At 36.5% G+C, this 17,340-nt stretch overlaps 1 long non-coding RNA gene across 1 annotated transcript; it reads right to left on the minus strand.

Annotated features, from left to right (window-relative positions):
• Positions 1-1,628: 1,628 nt before the first annotated feature.
• On the minus strand, positions 1,629-16,108 carry LOC132683726 (uncharacterized). Its single transcript, XR_009612354.1, has 5 exons — positions 16,033-16,108; positions 14,584-14,635; positions 14,157-14,284; positions 13,387-13,483; positions 1,629-1,823 (listed from the first exon to the last, which is right to left on the minus strand). It is a non-coding gene; the product is annotated as an uncharacterized LOC132683726 (long non-coding RNA).
• Between the last annotated feature and the right edge of the window lie 1,232 nt (positions 16,109-17,340).

Here is a 17,340-nt window from a genome sequence, read left to right on the forward strand (position 1 = left end):
GATTTGTGAATATTGAACCAGCTCTGCAGTCCAGGAATGAATCTCACTTGATCATGGTGAATAATTCTTTTTCTATGCTGTTGAATTTGATTTGCTAGTATCTTGTTGAGAATTTTTGCATCCATGTTCATCAAGGATATTGGCTTGTAATTCTACTTTTTTGTGGGGTCTCTGTCTGGTTTGGGAATCAAGGTAATGCTGGCTTCATAGAATGAGTCTGGAAGTTTGCCTTCCATTTCTATTTTTTTGAAAAGCTTAAGAAGGATAGGTATTAACTCTGCTTTAAATGTCTGGTAAAATTCTCCAGGGAAGCCATCTGGTCTGGGACTCTTATTTGTTGGAAGATTTTTGATAACTGATTCCATTTCTTCATTAATTATGGGTCTGTTCAAATTTTCTATTTCTTCCTGTTTGAGTTTTGGTAGTGTATGGGTGTCCAAGAAATTTGTCCATTTCTTCCAGGTTGTCCAGTTTGTTGGCATATAATTTTTCATAGTATTCTCTGATACTTGCTTATATTTCTGAGGGATTGGTTGTGATAAATCCATTTTCATTCATGATTTTATCTATTTGGGTCCTCTCTATTTTCCCTTTGAGAAGTCTGGCTAGGGGTTTATCAATTTTGTTTATTTTTTCAGAAAACCAACTCTTCATTTCGTTGATCTGTTCTACTGTTTTTTTCTTTTCAGATTCTATATTGTTCATTTCTGCTCTGATCTTTATTACCCATTTTCTCCTGCTGGGTTTGGGGTTTCTTTGTTTTCTGCTTCTAGTTCCTTTATGTGTGCTGTTAGATTTTGTATTTGGGATTTTTGATGCTGGCGAGGATGTGGAGAAACAGGAATGCTCTTGCACTGTTGGTGGGAATGCAAACTGGTGCAGCCACTCTGGAAAACGGTGTGGAGGCTCCTCAAAAAATTACAAATAGACCTACCCTATGACCCAGCAATAGCACTACTAGGAATTTACCCAAGGGATACAGGAGTGCTGATTCATAGGGGCACATGTGCCTCAATGTTTATAGCAGCACTGTCAACAATAGTCAAATTATGGAAGGAGCCTAAATGCCCATCAACTGATGAATAGATAAAAAAGATGTGGTTTATATATACAATGAAATACTACTTGGCAATAAGAAAGAATGAAAACATGCCATTTGCAGCAACATGGATGGAAATGGAAGGTATTATGCTGAGTGAAATAAGTCAATCAGAGAAGGACAGATATCATATGTTTTCACTCATATGTGGATTTTGAGAAACTTAACAGAAGACCATGGGGAAAGAAAAGGGGGAAAAATTACTAACAGGGAGGAAGTTACTAACAGGGAGGAAGGGAGGCAAACCATAAGAGACTCTTAAATACAGAGAACAAACTGAAGGTTGGTGGGGGTGGGGGAGAGGGGAAGGTGGATGATGGGCATTGAGGAGGGCACTTGTTGGGATGAGCACTGGGTGTTGTATGTAAGCCAATTTGACAATAAATTATATTAAATAAATAAATAAGCATTAAAAAATAATCATTATCATACTGATTAAGGCCACTGTTTGAGCAACTCAAAATGTAGCTTGAGTTGATTTGGGACTTTCCCCATTTTGAACTGCTGAAGCCCAGTAAATTGTAGATAGTCGTTTTCAATTACTATTTATTGGATGAATGAATAAATACAAAAAGTTTTTAGAACTTTCCACTTTGAGTGAACTTGTTACTCTTGAACTTTGACTTAGTAATTTCCTTTCTTCTTGTCAAGCACCACAGAAGAAGTAGTTCTTGTCTTTCAAATTTCTCCGGAAATCTACAAGGCCTGAATTTCTTTAAAGAAACTGTAGTAGAAAAGTAAATGAGTTTTAGCGTATTAGAAATAAGTTCTAATCCATGTTTTGACAGAGCTGTTCAACTTACTAAATTATAAAGTTTGTCAACGCAAGCTAAACTTTTAAATTCTGAAATTAACAACATAATACTGAACTACATTGTTTTGGTTTTATTATGAAAAATAAGAGGAAAACCCAACATGTGCAAATAAGTTTAAAATATATACATACTTAAAATCCAGTTTGTTAATTAGAAATGTATCTGTTATTGCTACACATCTCATTATACTTGTCTTGCATTTGTTACTTTGGAAGGAATAAATGGGATTAAGGTAAGAGTTTCTTTAGAGGAAGAATTTTCGAAAGAGTGAGGAGGGCCTAGGCACAGATGAGAATCAGTCACTGAGCAGCTCTGACCAGCCAGGAATGAAGAAAGAGGAGCTGAGGAGACAGAAATCACGGTGTCATGTATGACAATATTTTTGTGATGGAAAACAAAGAATAAATTTGGGCAAAGCCTGGAGGTAAATTCTCAGAACAATCTCTCCTAAAGGGCCAATCAATCAAATCTTAGCAGAAGATTGAGAGGACTCATTCAGGGAGGGAAAACAAACAAATAAAACTTGAGTTTTAGTGATAAAGATAGAAGAATTTCTCATTTTATATGTGCTTTTCTAAACATCTCTGTAATAATAATTTGTTTTGCATAATTATATATGCATTAAGTTTTAATCAATAAATATCAGTAAATAAAGAAGCTTTATTTTGCTTACTTAAGGGAGAATGTCTACTTTTAAATTTTGCTCCTTTACCCTGACTGGTCATCCATACTCACCTGGTATATTAATAGAAAATTTTCATGAGATAACTCAACAGGTTGAATGTGAATAGCCTTTTCTGTGTCACAATATCTCAAAACTGGACATATAAGTAACAGTCACCTGTTAGAGGCATCTATCTGATGGTAAAGTCAGATGAGGAAGTCTTTTCAAGAGATTGGTAAAAAGCTGTTGGGAATTCTAGATAGGATTAGTAAATCTGGGTCTTGGTGGAGGCTATTGTAAGCAAATGCAGCAAGTGTGTTTTTACAGGAACCATTCTGTAAGTCTTGGTAAAAGGCCATTGGGAATTATAGACAGGATTAGTAAATTTGGGTGTGGGGGGGGTGCTATTGTAAGCAAATGCAGTGTGTTTTGAAGGAACCACTGGATTTAGAATTCCATCTACTGCAGCTCACTTCCTCATTACCTCATGGTAACTCGGAGTGAGCATTAATTCTGAAATAATGTAAGACCCGGGAAGGCAATAGTGTTCTCTTACATGATTAATGGTGTCTTTACATCAAAGTGCTTTCATATATTTGATTACATTTATTGTCAATTTATACATTAGGAAACGGAGGGTCACAGATGACACTGAACTGACTCAGTGTCTCAAAACTAGTTAGTAGCAAAGCCAGGACGGTGCCCTTTCCAGTATGTCCTGCCTGAGAGACTATCAGATAGATGACAAAATTAAATTACATTTTCTGTCACATTAGTGTGGGGAGAGACATCCTGACTCACTGGCTGAATTGATAGGAGAGTGACTTTAATCCAGGGCCAGCACGCTGATGCGGGAACCCAAACAGAAAAGTCCTTCATCTTAGGCCTCTTCCTATTGCTTTGTCCTTGCTCACTTATTTGTCATCCTTTCCAAAGATTGACAAAAGGAAAGGAACTGCTAAAATAGGAAGTATATAAAGCGAACTATTTTTATAACATGTGCTCAAACTGATCAAGCGACATTAGACAATAGATCTGTCACTCACTTCACCTATTTAATGTCTACTCTCATGCCAAATCCACTTGACACTTAAAGAAATTGAAAGCCTGTCATTTATCTCATCTCTATATAGTTTATATGTTAGAAACTATGTTCTCAAATATGAACACAAGCTATATTTTAAACTCTGGGATCCCCAGAGCTTAGAACAGAGCCTGGCACACACTTGATACTTAATAAATGTTTGTTGAATGAATGAATGAATGAGTGAATTATGCCTTGGCGATGGAAGGCTGAGAGGAATAACGAAAGAAAGGAAGAAAAGTCAACTGTCACAGACATGACCTTCCTTCTGTTGTGTGCCTTGATGCTGGCAACAAAATATGCCCCAACGTTGGCAACAGTAGAAACTTCATTGGGAAATTTTCTGGTCTTTCAGAAATGGGATGCTTCTTTTCCAAGGAAGTCAAAGAACAAAGTTTACTGAATATAGTTTCCTTGTGCATTCAAGTGTTATTAACAATGGAACTCATAAAGACATTTCTATTGTATATCAAAAGCAAAAACTGTAAGGAAATGATCTACTTCCTACAAATATTTTTCTTGAGTTATTTGAGTGCAGGGTTTCTCAATCTCTACTGTGCCTGTAAATCACCTGGTGAACTTACCAAAATATGGGGCTTACAGGTTATGATTCAATGAGTCTACAGCTGGGAACTGAGATTCTGCTTTGCTAACAGCTCCCAAATAAAGGCAACGCTGCAGATGTGTAGGTCACAAGTTGAGTAGCATGTGTTTTGTAACTTTTGGAAGGGATTCCATGTTTTCCTTTATCTTCACTCAAAACCTTACAATGTCAACATTGATATATACTCATAAAAGTCAGTAATATCCTGTAGGCGAATCCTTGGATTGATTCTTTATTCTTCCTGTATCACTGATTATATTTAGGTCACTGTGTCAGGCTGTTGATGTGACATATTATGATTAGTCAATCTTATTATCATGGTATTTTTAATTATTGAGAAATCCAAATTAATTGCTTTAGGAAACTGCCTACATCACACCTGAGTATGACTAATTGCTTTGCAATAAACATAGCTTCATTAACAGGCTATCCAGTCATCAGAAAATTTTCTCTTTATTTCCAATTTTTACAGTTTCTTTCTTTCTTTTTTTAAACTTTATTTGAGATGGAGAGAGAGAGAATGGAGAGAATGCAAGTGGGGAAGGGACAGAGAGAGAGGGAGAGAGAATCCCAAACAGGTTCCCTGCTGTCAGCACAGAGCCCGATGTGGGGCTTGAACCCACGAACTGTGAAATCATGACCTGAGCTGAAACCAAGAGTCGAATGCTTAACTGACTGAGCCACTCAGGTGCCCCTTTTCAGTTTATTTCTATTACCTGAGGCTATGAGCTGGATCATTCCTCTCTGCAAAGTAAAGCTGAGAAACTATTCTCAATCATGATCCCTTTAAGTTGTGAAGTATTTCAAAAATAATTATATGGTAGCACTGAATATAATAAAGCAGTGAAATTGGCAAACAATATTTAAAAATTATAGTCCATTCAAGGTTATCTCTCTACCAAGAGTTCTCAGACTTGTGGATCACTAAGAATCATCTGGAAGACTTCTGAAACCACAAATGTTGCAGCTCTCTCTTGGTTTCTGTTTCATCAAGTCTGGATGATGTGCACCTGTAACAAATACCCAGGTAATATTCTATGCCACAGTTTCTCAACCTCACACTATTGACCTTTCAGGATGGATAATTCTTTGTTGTGAGGGCTGTCCTCAGCATCATAGGATGTTTAGCAGAATCTTTGGGCCCTTCTCACTAAACGTCAGTAATGCTCCCACTCCCTGCAGTTGTGATGATCAAAATGTTTTCAGGTATTGAGGGGCACCTGGATGGCTCAGTTGGTTAAGCGACCGACTTAGGCTCAGGTCATGATCTCGTGGTTTGTGGGTTTGAGCCCTGCATCGGGCTCTGTGCTGACAGCCTGGAGCCTGCTTCGGATTCTGTGTTTCCCTGTCTCTCTCTGCCCTTCTCCAACTTGTGCTCTCTCTCTCTCAAAATTAAATAAACATAAAGGAAAATTTTTTTTAAATTTTAAAAATGTTTTCATGTATTGACAAATGTACCCGGAAAATGAATCTACCCTTGGCTGAGAACCACTGTTCTAAGCTATGTCATTCTCATCAATTTGTATTTTAATATGCTTTATTAAGTGGAAGACTAAGGATGTGCCAACTCTGGTATAACAGTAGGCCTGCGTGGTAAGTGTGCACAACATTTCCCATGAGTGTTTCCATGGAGGAACTGGTTGAGGTCACTGCTATCCTAATCAACATTGTTCCAACATCTAAACAAAAGAACGCAAATGAACATTTGGAACACAATCCATTCTTCTGCCAGGGCAATCTCTAGGTATCAAGTAGGGTGTCTAGAAAATACATGTGATTACTGTAAGATCATATTCTGTCTCTCTGTCTTCCTGTCTTTTTTGCTATCTGTTTCTCTTTCACTGAACTGTGCTTTCTCCATGTTTGGACATTATTTTTTGAATCTTCCTTCATATCTCACATTAAGATGTTATCTTTGTATCTGAGAAGCATTCTGCAATCTTTGTGTCTTCATTGATTATGTAGTTCATTTAATTCACTGAATTACTTCTCAGGAGAAAAATTTTACAAAGACTCATGGATAACCCAATGAATAACGATGTTATTCATATTGATAAAGGGTAACTTTTTCCTGTTTCACTCTAGTTCTCATGTTGACCCAGAATTCTTACTGAGAGATTTCTCAAAACTTATTTTTGTTCATTTACTGAAAGACGTCCATTGACATTGGATTCAGATTTCCCCTGAAGCAGAAAAAAGAAACATTAATTTAGAAACTGTGATCCAAAGACACAAAACAAGTTCTGGAAGTTTCAAACAGTGAAAACTAATAGAAGGCTATAAAGAAAAGAAGAGGGTGGATTTTCTTCAGATAAATCTTCTATTCCCTTCTTCTTGCCCCCATCTCAAACATCCCTACAAGCCCTACCAGACCCTCTTGTACACAGTTCCAATATCCAATTACTCACTCCTCTCATCTTCTTTTGCTCTCCCTACCACACCCCTACTAAAGAAAAAAGGTTGAGTAAGGACTAAGATGTTATCTAATATGGGAGAATCACTCCCCTAAAAGAGAAGTTTTAGATTATGAACAGGACGGTGCAGAAAAAAGATAAGTAAAATTCCAGCAATTTAAGACCAGAGCGAAGAAGAGCTCTAGGAGTGAAGCACGAGACAATACTACTGGTACTCAAGGGAATCAGCTCTGTCAGAGGCAAACATCAGAAGATGCTGTGGGGCTAAAGGAATTGACTTTGAGGGAAGTGGACGAGCTTTCAAAACTAATAATTTCCATTGGAATGATAAAGTATATTGAACACTTATAAGTTCACAATTTACTTGATGCTCTGTAATGTGTATATAAATTGTGGCATCTGAAGTATCTTATATATTTAGCTATTTGTGTTTAATTTTTTTAATGTTTACTTATTTTTGAGAGAGAGACACAGATAGAGTGTGAGCGGGGAGTGGCAGAGAGAGAGGCACAGAATCTGAAGCAGGTTCTAGGCTCTGAGCTGTCAGCACAGGGTCCAATGTGGGACTGGAACCCATGAGACGGGAGATCATGACCTGAGCCGAAGTTGAACGCTAAACCGACTAAGCCACCCAGGCACCCCGCTATATTTTTTGTTTTTTGTTTTTTATGAATTCTGATCAAGTGTTTAAATAAAATTGAAACTTATAAATACCGGAACAAACTCCTTAATACTGGCATTATAATTTTTCTCCAGTATTATGCTTACTTATTCAACATGTCTAAAACTGAAGTGATACTTGTCCCCCAAATACTTCCTCCCTATCAGAATCTTCAATAAAAAGAATTCCTTTTTAGACATTCAAACCCTGGGTGTAATCATTGATGCCTCCTTATTCAGTCCCCCTCTCCAAACTATTAACAAATCTCATAAGTTCTACCTTTTAAATATTTCTAGAATTCCATGGACGAGAGAGTTTGGAGAAATTGAGTCTTCCAAATGAAGCACACAGCACAACATTGGAAAGAAAGAAAAATATGACTTTGGACACATTGGAGAGACTGGGAGAAACTTTGCCAGTGCAGCCCGTCCCACTGAGACTACACAAGATAGTGCTGAAGTAGCTAGGGTGACTTCTTCATAAGGGAAAAAGATAGTGGAGTAGGTGCCTGGCTACTCAGTTGTGTGGGACATTGGAGAAACCTATTTTTCTCCAGAAGCACCCACAGTACTGAGGCAGGACCTCTGTGACTGGTGAGAGGGAGAAAATTGGGAAAGAAACATAGAAGACTCTCAAAGGGCATTCCAGAGACTTGGTTCCTGCTGACTGCTCTCAAGACTTCTGCAGGAAGTCTGCTCACAAGTCTTTGGGAGAACCTCATCCAAAGATCCTCCCAGCAGATTGCAGTCAACCCAACACTCCAAGTGTCAAATCCATACCTCTCCCCACTCTGTGACCAGCTCCTCTAACTCCCAAGTGTAGTGGTAAGTGAGCTCTACTAAACAGAGTATCAAACTAGTCTTTGGACAAGGGGAACCACAAACTGGAACTGTAGCACCACCTGCTGGAAAACAAAAGAGAGGTTTTTAGCAGCCAGCCTGGTGAGTTGTAACAACCATAGAAGAAATAAAAGCTTAAGATTTTGTCATGAGAAAAATCGAGGAGTGTGGAGCAGGTCACAGAAAACTCCAGATATAACAGGACCAATGCATAATACATCCCAAATGAAGGCAGCTAGTTAAGATTTGAGAAGGAGTTTGCTACTTCAATTGTGAAAGCAACAATGCAAAATTGCAAAAACACATGAAGAATCAAGAAAACACTTTATTCCCCAAAGATACCAATATTCCTACAATACCTGAACTCAAAAGCATGGAAATTTGTGAGTTAGCTGATAATTAAAAATAGCTTTTCCTCTTTTGAGGAAACTCAACATGCTACAAGGAATACAAAATGACAATTCAACGAAATAAGGAAAACAATACATAAATAAAATGAGAAATTTAACAAAGAAATAGAAATCATAAAGAACCAAACAGAAACTCCGGAGTTAAAAAATTCAGTGAATGAAATGAAAAACACAGTAGCATCTATAGCAGAGTAGACCAAATGGAAGATAGAATCAATGATCTAGAGGATAAGAACTTTGAAATGACCTAATCAAGGAAGAAAAAGAAAAAAGAATGAAAAGGAGCAAAGAAAATCTATGAGGTGTATGAGACTCTATAAAATATTAGAATAATTGGGGTTTCAGAAGGACTCAGAGAGGGAGAAGGAGGCAGAAAGTTTATTTAAAGAAATAAAAGCTCAGAACTTCCCAAACCTGGGGAAAGTCATGAACATCCAAGTTCATGTACTTATGAGATCACCCTATTACCTTAGTGCAAAAAGAGCTTCTCTATGACACATTATAATGAAATTGTCAAAAATCAAAGACAAAGAGAAAATCCTGAAAGCAGCCAGAGGAAAAAACCTACAAAGGAACTCTCATTAAGCTATAAGCAGATTTCTCAACAGACACTCTCTGCTGGGTAGAGGGAGAAGAATTACATATTCAGAGTGTTGAAATCATAAAATTGCCAATCAAAAATAATTTATCTAGGAAAGTTATCACTCAGATATGAAGGAGAAATAAAGGCTTCCCAGGCAAGCAAAAGCTGAGAGAGTTCATTCCACTATACCCGCCTTGTGGGAAATGCTGAAAGAAGATCTTTAAGCTAAAATGAAAAGATGCTAACTAATGATATGAAAACATGTGAAAGTATATGACACACTGGTAAAGATAAATAGATTTAGAAAACTGTAGAATGGTGTGTTAACCACTTTATATAGTATAAAAGTTAAAGGAAAAGTATTAAAATAACTATAACTATGGTTGTTATTAATAATTTGTTAATAAATACACAATATAAATAGAGGTAAATTCTGAGATAAAAAATAGAAACAGGACGGGAGTAAAAGGGTGGCACTCTCACATACCATAAAAGCTAAGTTGCTATAAGCTTAAAAATGGACTGCTTTATCTTTGTTTTATATGAACCTCATGGTAACTACAAAACAAAAATCTAGATTAGAGTAACAAAAAAAATTTAAAGGATAAACAAAGCATACCACTACAGAAAATCACCTATTTACAAAGGTAGGAAGAAAGAAAGGGAAAAAGAAACAATGGAACTACCAAACATACCGAAAGCAACAAGATGGCATTAGTAAATCATCACATGTTAATAATTACTCTAAATACAAGTGGATTTAATTCACTAATCAAAAGGCACAGAGCGTCTAAATGGATTAAAGACACAATACCCAATGATATGTTGTCTACAAGAACTCATTTTAGATTTAAGGATACACAAAGGGCCAAAGTGAAGAAACAAAAAAAGGTGTTTCAGACAAGTGGAAAGCAAAAGAAAGTAAGGGTAGCTATAATTATATCAAACAAAATAGCCTTTAAGCCAAAAACAGTAATAAGAGATGAAGAAGGCCGTTTTGTAATCATAAAGGGGTCAATTCATCAAGAAGACATAATGAACATAAATATAGACACACTGGAGTTCCTAAATATATTAAGCACATAATAACAGATGTGAAGGGAGAAAGAGACAAGAATCCAATAATAGTAGGGGACTTCAAAACCTCTTTGAGCAATGGGTAGATCATCTAGAGTGAAAATCTGGACTTGGGGCACCTGGGTGGCTCAGTCAGTTAAGCATCCGACTTTGGCTCAGGTCATGATGTCGCAGCTCATGGGTTTGAGCCCTTCATCAGGCTCTGTGCTGACAGCTCAGAGCCTGGAGTCTGCTTAGGATTCTGTGTCTCCCTCCCTCTCTGCCCCTTTCCTGCTTGCACTCTGTCTCTCTCTCTCTCTCAAAGACAAATAAACATTAAAAAAATAAAAAATATGGACTTGAAACATACATTACACCAAATGAACTCAACAGATATTTATGAACACTTTATTTAATAGCAGAAGAATACACATTATTCTGAAGTGCACACGGAACATCCTCCAGGATGAATCATATGATATGCCACAAAATAACTTAGCAAATCTAATAAGACTGAAATAATGCCAAATATATTCTTGAAACATATAAAACTGGAAACACAATACGCAAACCTATGGGATGCTGCAAAAGCAATTGTGAGAGGAAGATTTCTAGTAATAAATGTATATATTAAAAAAATAGAATGATCTCAAATAAACAACCTAACTTTACACTTTAAGAAACTAGACAATTAACCAAAAAATGAAATAACAAAGAGTGGAAATAAATGAAAAATAAAGACTGCAGTACACAATAGAAATGATTAATAAAAAAGAGATGGTTTTTTGAAATGGTAACATAATTGAAAAAGTCTTAATGTTATAATTAATAATAAATTAAAATTAATTAACTAGTTAAAAGTGCTCACCTAGACAAAGAGAGAGAGTGAAGACTCAAATAAACAATACCAGAAATGAAAGAAAAGACATTACAACTGATACTAGAGAATACATAGGTTCATAAGAAACTACTATGGACAATTATATGTCAGCAAATTGGACAACCTAGAAGAAATGGATAAAGTCCTAAAAACATAAAATCTACCAAGATGAATAATGAAGAAATGGAAAATCTGGACAGACGGATAATGACTAAGGAGATTAAAGCAGTCATTAAAACCCTCCCAATACAGAAAAGCCTAGAACCAGTTGGCTTCTCTGGTAAATTCTACCAAACATGTAAAGAAGAATTAATGCCAATCCTTCCAAAAAACGTGAGTTGTCAGACTCACTTTACAGGGTCCGTATTATCCTGATATCAAAACCAAATAAAGACATAACAGAAAAAGAAAACTATAGCACAATATTCCTGATTAATATAGATGCAAAAATTCTCAACAAATTGTTAGTAAACCAAGTTCAACAACACGTTTAAAGAATCATACACCATGACCAAATAGGATTTATCCCCGGAATGCAAGGATGATTCAACATATGTAAATCAATAAATGTGACACATCATATTAATAGAATGAAAGATAAAACTCTTATCATCATCTCAATAGATGCAGGAAAAGCATTTGACAAAATACAGCATTGTTTCATAGTGAAAACCCATAAGAAATTGGGTACAGAAGGAATATACTTTAAATAGTCAATGCCATATACCACAAACCTATAGCTAACATCATACGCAACAGGGAAATCAAAAAATTTTCCACTAAGATCAATAACAGGAAAAGGGTGCCTACTCTCATTTTATTCAACATAGTACTGGAAGTCCTAGTCAGAGCAACTAAGGAAGACAAATAAATAAAAGCTATCCAAATCAGAAAGAAAGAAATAGAACTGTTATTTGCAGATGATATAATCTTATATATAGAAAATTTTGAGGACAATGAAAATACTCCTGGAACTAATCAATGAATTCAGTAAAGTTGCAGAATATAAAAACAACATACAGAAATTAGTTGTGTTTCTATAAACTAACAACACAAATGTGAAGAAAAAAGCAATCCCATATTCACAATAGCATCAAAAACAATAAAATACTTAGAAATAAATTTTAGCAAAGGAAACGAAAGATCTGTACAATGAACACTATAAGACTTTGATGAAAGAAATTGAAGAAGACATAAACAAATGGAAGTATAGCCTGTGTTCATGAGTCATAAGAATTATTGTTGAGATGTCCATACTACCCAAAGCCATCTACAGATTAGATGCAATCCCTATCAAAATTCCACTGAAATGTTTGACAGAAATAGAAAAGCAATTCTAATATTTGTATGGAACCACAACAGACTCCAAATAGTCAAAGCAAACCTGAGAAAGAAGAACAAATAGGAAGCATCATACTTTCTGACTTCAAACTATACTACAAAGCCACAATAATTAAAATAATATGATACTGGCATTAAAAATGACCACATATACATATGGAAAGAATAATGAACCCATAAATAAACCCTCGCATCTATGGTCAACTAATATGTGACAAGGAAGCCAAGAACATTCAAGGAGAAATGATAGTCTCTTCAACAAATGGTGTAGGGAAAACTGGATAACCACATACAGAAAAATAAAATTGGACTTTTACCTTACACAACTCACAAAAATTAACTTGAAACAGATTAAAGGCTTAAACATAAGATCTGATACAATAAAACTCCCCAAAATAAAACATAAAAATATGGAAGATCCTTGACATGTGTCTTGGCAATGACTTTTTTGGATATAACACCAAAAGCAAAGATCAACAAGGAGGATTACATCAAGCCAAAAAGCTTCTGCACAGCAAAAGAAACAATCGACAAAAAGAAAAGGCAATCTACAGAATGGGTAAAAATATTTGCAAACCACATATTGCATAAGGGTTGAATAGCCAAAATAAACAAATAACTCATACAACCCAATAACAAGCAAACAAAAACAATCCAACTAAAAAATGGGAAGAGGAACATGAAAGAAATAGAGAATCAATTCTGGATGTCCAACAATAGACTAAAAGGCATTTTTTAAATAGTAAGTTTACAGAAATCATCACAGGAGGGAATTGTAAAGAGTACATATAAAGAGAAGATAATTCCCACACGTGAAGGGTAACACTGAAAGGTACCACTGAATGGCAAGGACAATAAATGAAATGAAAACCCACATATATCCATGGAGGTTCAGAAGACCAGAGAGAGGGGAAAAAACAAAACCAAATTACCTACCAATGAACAAGAATCAGAGGGCATCACATTTCTTATGGATATCCAGGATTCTTGAATTATAAGGCAGTGCTGGAGTTCAGAACATAAGCAGTTACATCTGAGGGAAATAAGAAAAAAAGTAAATTAAATACAGAAATAAGCCATACGAGATTTCCATGGAGTCAATGACAGTAATTCCTATTTTTTTAAATATTAGGCTAAAATATGAATAACACACTTATTTTAAATTCCTTTTCTTAGATTTTCAGATGCTCCTGAGCTGGTCTCCTATGCCCCCTAACAAACCCTCCGTTATAAAAAACAAGTTAAGGTTACCTTTTTCACTAAACCCTCATAATTAAAAATTTTTTTAATGTTTATTTATTTTTGAGAAAGAGAGAGACAAAGTGCAAGTGGCAGAGGGGCAGAGAGAGAGGGAGACACAGAATCCAAAGCAGGCTCCAGGCTCCGAGCTGTCAGCACAGAGCCTAATGCGAGGCTTGAATTCACGAACCACGAGATCATGGCCAGAGCCAAAGGTGGACGCTTAACCAACTGAACCACCAAGGTGCCCCCCAATTTTTGTTTCTTAAATGTTCATATGTTTGAAACAGAATAGGTGTATTTCCCTACTGTCACTTTTTCATCCTTCTCCTCCTTTATATTTTCTCTTTTTTCCATTTCTTCTGCTACTTTGCAAAAGTCAGTCAGAGTCTCTTTATAATGCTTACCCATATTAATGCATTGTCTGCTGGGAAAGAAAAAGTAGTAAGGAAATGATACAGAAGTACCTGTTTCATGGTCACTGTGCCTCTTAACCCAGGCTGGTCTCAGCTCTCTTGTCCATAGCACGAAAGTCATGGACTATTTAAGTCCAATTGGTCTTCCAGCTTTAATGTACCTTCTCTGAGTACAATCCCTGAAAGGTCAAGGCCCAGGATTTCTACCACAGCAATTTGCTCCCCCTGGAAAACAGATTCTGAGAATAGTAGATATGCCCATTCTCCATGGTTGCCATGTAGAAACACAGCAAGGGGACATTTGTAACAAGCTTAATCCTAAGAAATCACTTCTTACATGGCTCTGAAATGCTTTTGATGTTTTGCAATGCAATCAGTCTCAATATGGTTGCAGAATTCCCCCCCCCCATATTTATATTATAAATGTATCATTTTTATTTAAGAGTCTACTCTCTTGCCAGGACATTCATCTACTGACCTGGTCAAATTGCAGAAAAGGATCGCATTCACTCCCAGCACATAGGGAAAACCTAAAAATAAAACCTCTAATTTACAGGGAGCCACATATTTCTATCGCTCTCTGGACTTAGCCACGTTCTAACACTTACTCTTGTGCATCATAATTATCTTTGTCCAGGTCTCTCTTCTAGGGTTGTCAGATAAAAATAGAACTCTCAGTTAAATTTGAATTTTAGATCATCAACAAAGGTTTTTAGTCTGTTCCAAATACTCCATGAACATTCATACTAAACATTTAGTTGCTTATCTGAAATTCAAATTTAACTGGATGTCCTGCATTTTTATTTACTAAATCTGACATCCCTACTCTCTTTCCACATAGACTACAAGATCCTTAAGGGAAGGGCCTCTATTTTCACTTCTGTGTCCACCGTCCATGCACAATATCTTCACAGAGTAGATACTCAATTTTTGCTGAATTAACAAGTAAAAATATAAATGAAACAACTATAAAATAGGTAGTGTTAGCAAATTTTATTTGTACCTTAGTAGCTCATAAGTTGAATGAATCATTCAACTAGGCTAAGCACAGTGTATGATTAGAGCAGAGCAGGTCATAGTATGACTGCATACAAATTTTGAGTATTTAAACAAATCTGAGAGAAATTACTGTGATGTCTCATTCAAACCCTTTCTGAACGCCTCGACTTCTCTTTTTTTACATTTTTTTAATGTTTTTATTTATCTTTGAGACAGAGAGAGACAGAACATGAGCAGAGGAGGGGCAGAGAGAGAGGGAGACACAGAATCTGAAGCAGGCTCCAGGCTCTGAGCTGGCAGCACAGAGCCCGACCCGGGGCTCGAACCCACGGACCAAGAGATCATGACCTGAGCCGAAGCCCCACGATTAACCGACTGAGCCACCCAGGTGCCCCTGAACCCCTCGACTTCTGACACAATGTTAAGACTAGGAGTAGCTCCAACATAGTGAGTACACCATTTCTAAGAGGGAAAATACTAAGTGAGATGGTCATGGAAACTCAACTGAACTGAGAAGACTTTTTACTTCCTTTAGTAATATTTTCCCTTGACACCTGGGACTAGTAATCAAGGACATAAATAAGTTAATATACTAGTAATCAAACCATTTTCCACAGGAAATTATAAATTAAAAAGAAAAAATTTCCAGTCAGTATCAAAGGAAAGTTTTGGAGACATTATTCCATGAAAGACATGTAAATCAGATTTTTACATAAAAACAAAACAAAATAAATCTAAAATTGCTTCCGTCTATCACACTTGATTTTGTTCATTTTCATTTTTCTTATTTCTCCCCTTTTCTCTGACTCTCATTCTAAAGTTGAGGAAATTTGGCTTCTAATTTTTAACAAATTCCTGCTGACTATCTGCTACAGACTGGTATTCTAAGGACTAGTTTTTATAAAAAGTGGTACACTCAATTTGTCACCAAAGACTTATGTCCATCTGCCGCTTTGCAGAATATGCTCTTGTGCCAGTCCCTTCTGAGTTTCTGTTTACTCCACTGCAAGATGGAGACCAGGATTCCTGTCTCACATGGTAACCATGTTGTAACAATCCAATGAGAACATACGCATTGAAGCACCTCTGCTAGACACTACAGATATGTTGGTTTCCATGTATTATGAGTGTGGTCTGAGTGGGGGGAAGACAAAAGATAGACACCTGGACAGGAAAGAGAAAATTACTTGGATTGAACTTGGAAGCTGCCGCGAGAGCACTTCTCTCGTAAATGGCCTGGCGTTCCATGAAAAAGAATAACTGACCCACTCGATTATATATTTAATCCATATCTACAACCACTTTTTGAGAATATTCTGTGGTAGAAACTAGAAATACCAAGATAAAAGAGATATGGGTCCAGCCCAAAAGGAGCCCTGTGTGAATTTCCTTGGAACTTCGCTCACTCACTTGATTCATTCCTGCAACAAATGTTTGCTGGGTTTGTTGAGTTGACAGAGCCTGTGCTAAGTACTATCACTACAACAAAGACCAGGGCACTTTTCATCTTTGACAATCTTGTGGTGTATACCAAAACAAAATTCTCTCTCAGCCTCTTCATCTATTATGAAAAATAAATACTGATGGCCTAGACTCCACCAACTACTTGTCTCCAATTGTTTTCAATTAGTCTTATAGATCAACTACATATATAAAAAGATTATTAAATACACACACATACACACACGCACACGCACATGCACATCTTGAGATATTGTGTTTTCAGTTCTAGACCACCATAATAAAGGAAATATTGCAATAAAGTGTCTGAAATAAATTTTTTGGTTTCCTACCCAGTCCATATAAAAGTTATGTTTAAACTATACTGTAGTGTATCAAATATGAGATAATGTTATGTTTAAAAACACAATGTACATACCTTGATTAAAAAATACTTTACTGCCGGGGGACCTGGGTGGATTAGTTGGTTAAGCGTCCAACTCTTGGCTTCAGCTCAGATCATGATCTCCTGATTTCATGAGTTTGAGCCCTGAGTAGGTCTCTCTGCACTGTCCGCACAGAGCCTGCTTGGGATTCTCTGTCTCCCTTCCTCTTTGCCCCTCTCCTGCTCACACTCTCTCTGTCTCTCTCAAACTAACAACTAACTAACTAACTATTTATTGCTTAGAAATCCTTGGGGCGCCTGGGTGGCTCATTTGGTTGAGTGCCCAACTTGCTCAGGTCATGATCTCACCCGACTTCACCTCAGGTCATAATCTCATGGTTAATGAGTTTG

The sequence above is a fragment of the Panthera onca genome, chromosome C2 (genome assembly GCF_046562875.1).
Source record: "Panthera onca isolate mPanOnc1 chromosome C2, mPanOnc1 haplotype 2, whole genome shotgun sequence".
Taxonomy (NCBI): Eukaryota; Metazoa; Chordata; class Mammalia; order Carnivora; family Felidae; genus Panthera; species Panthera onca.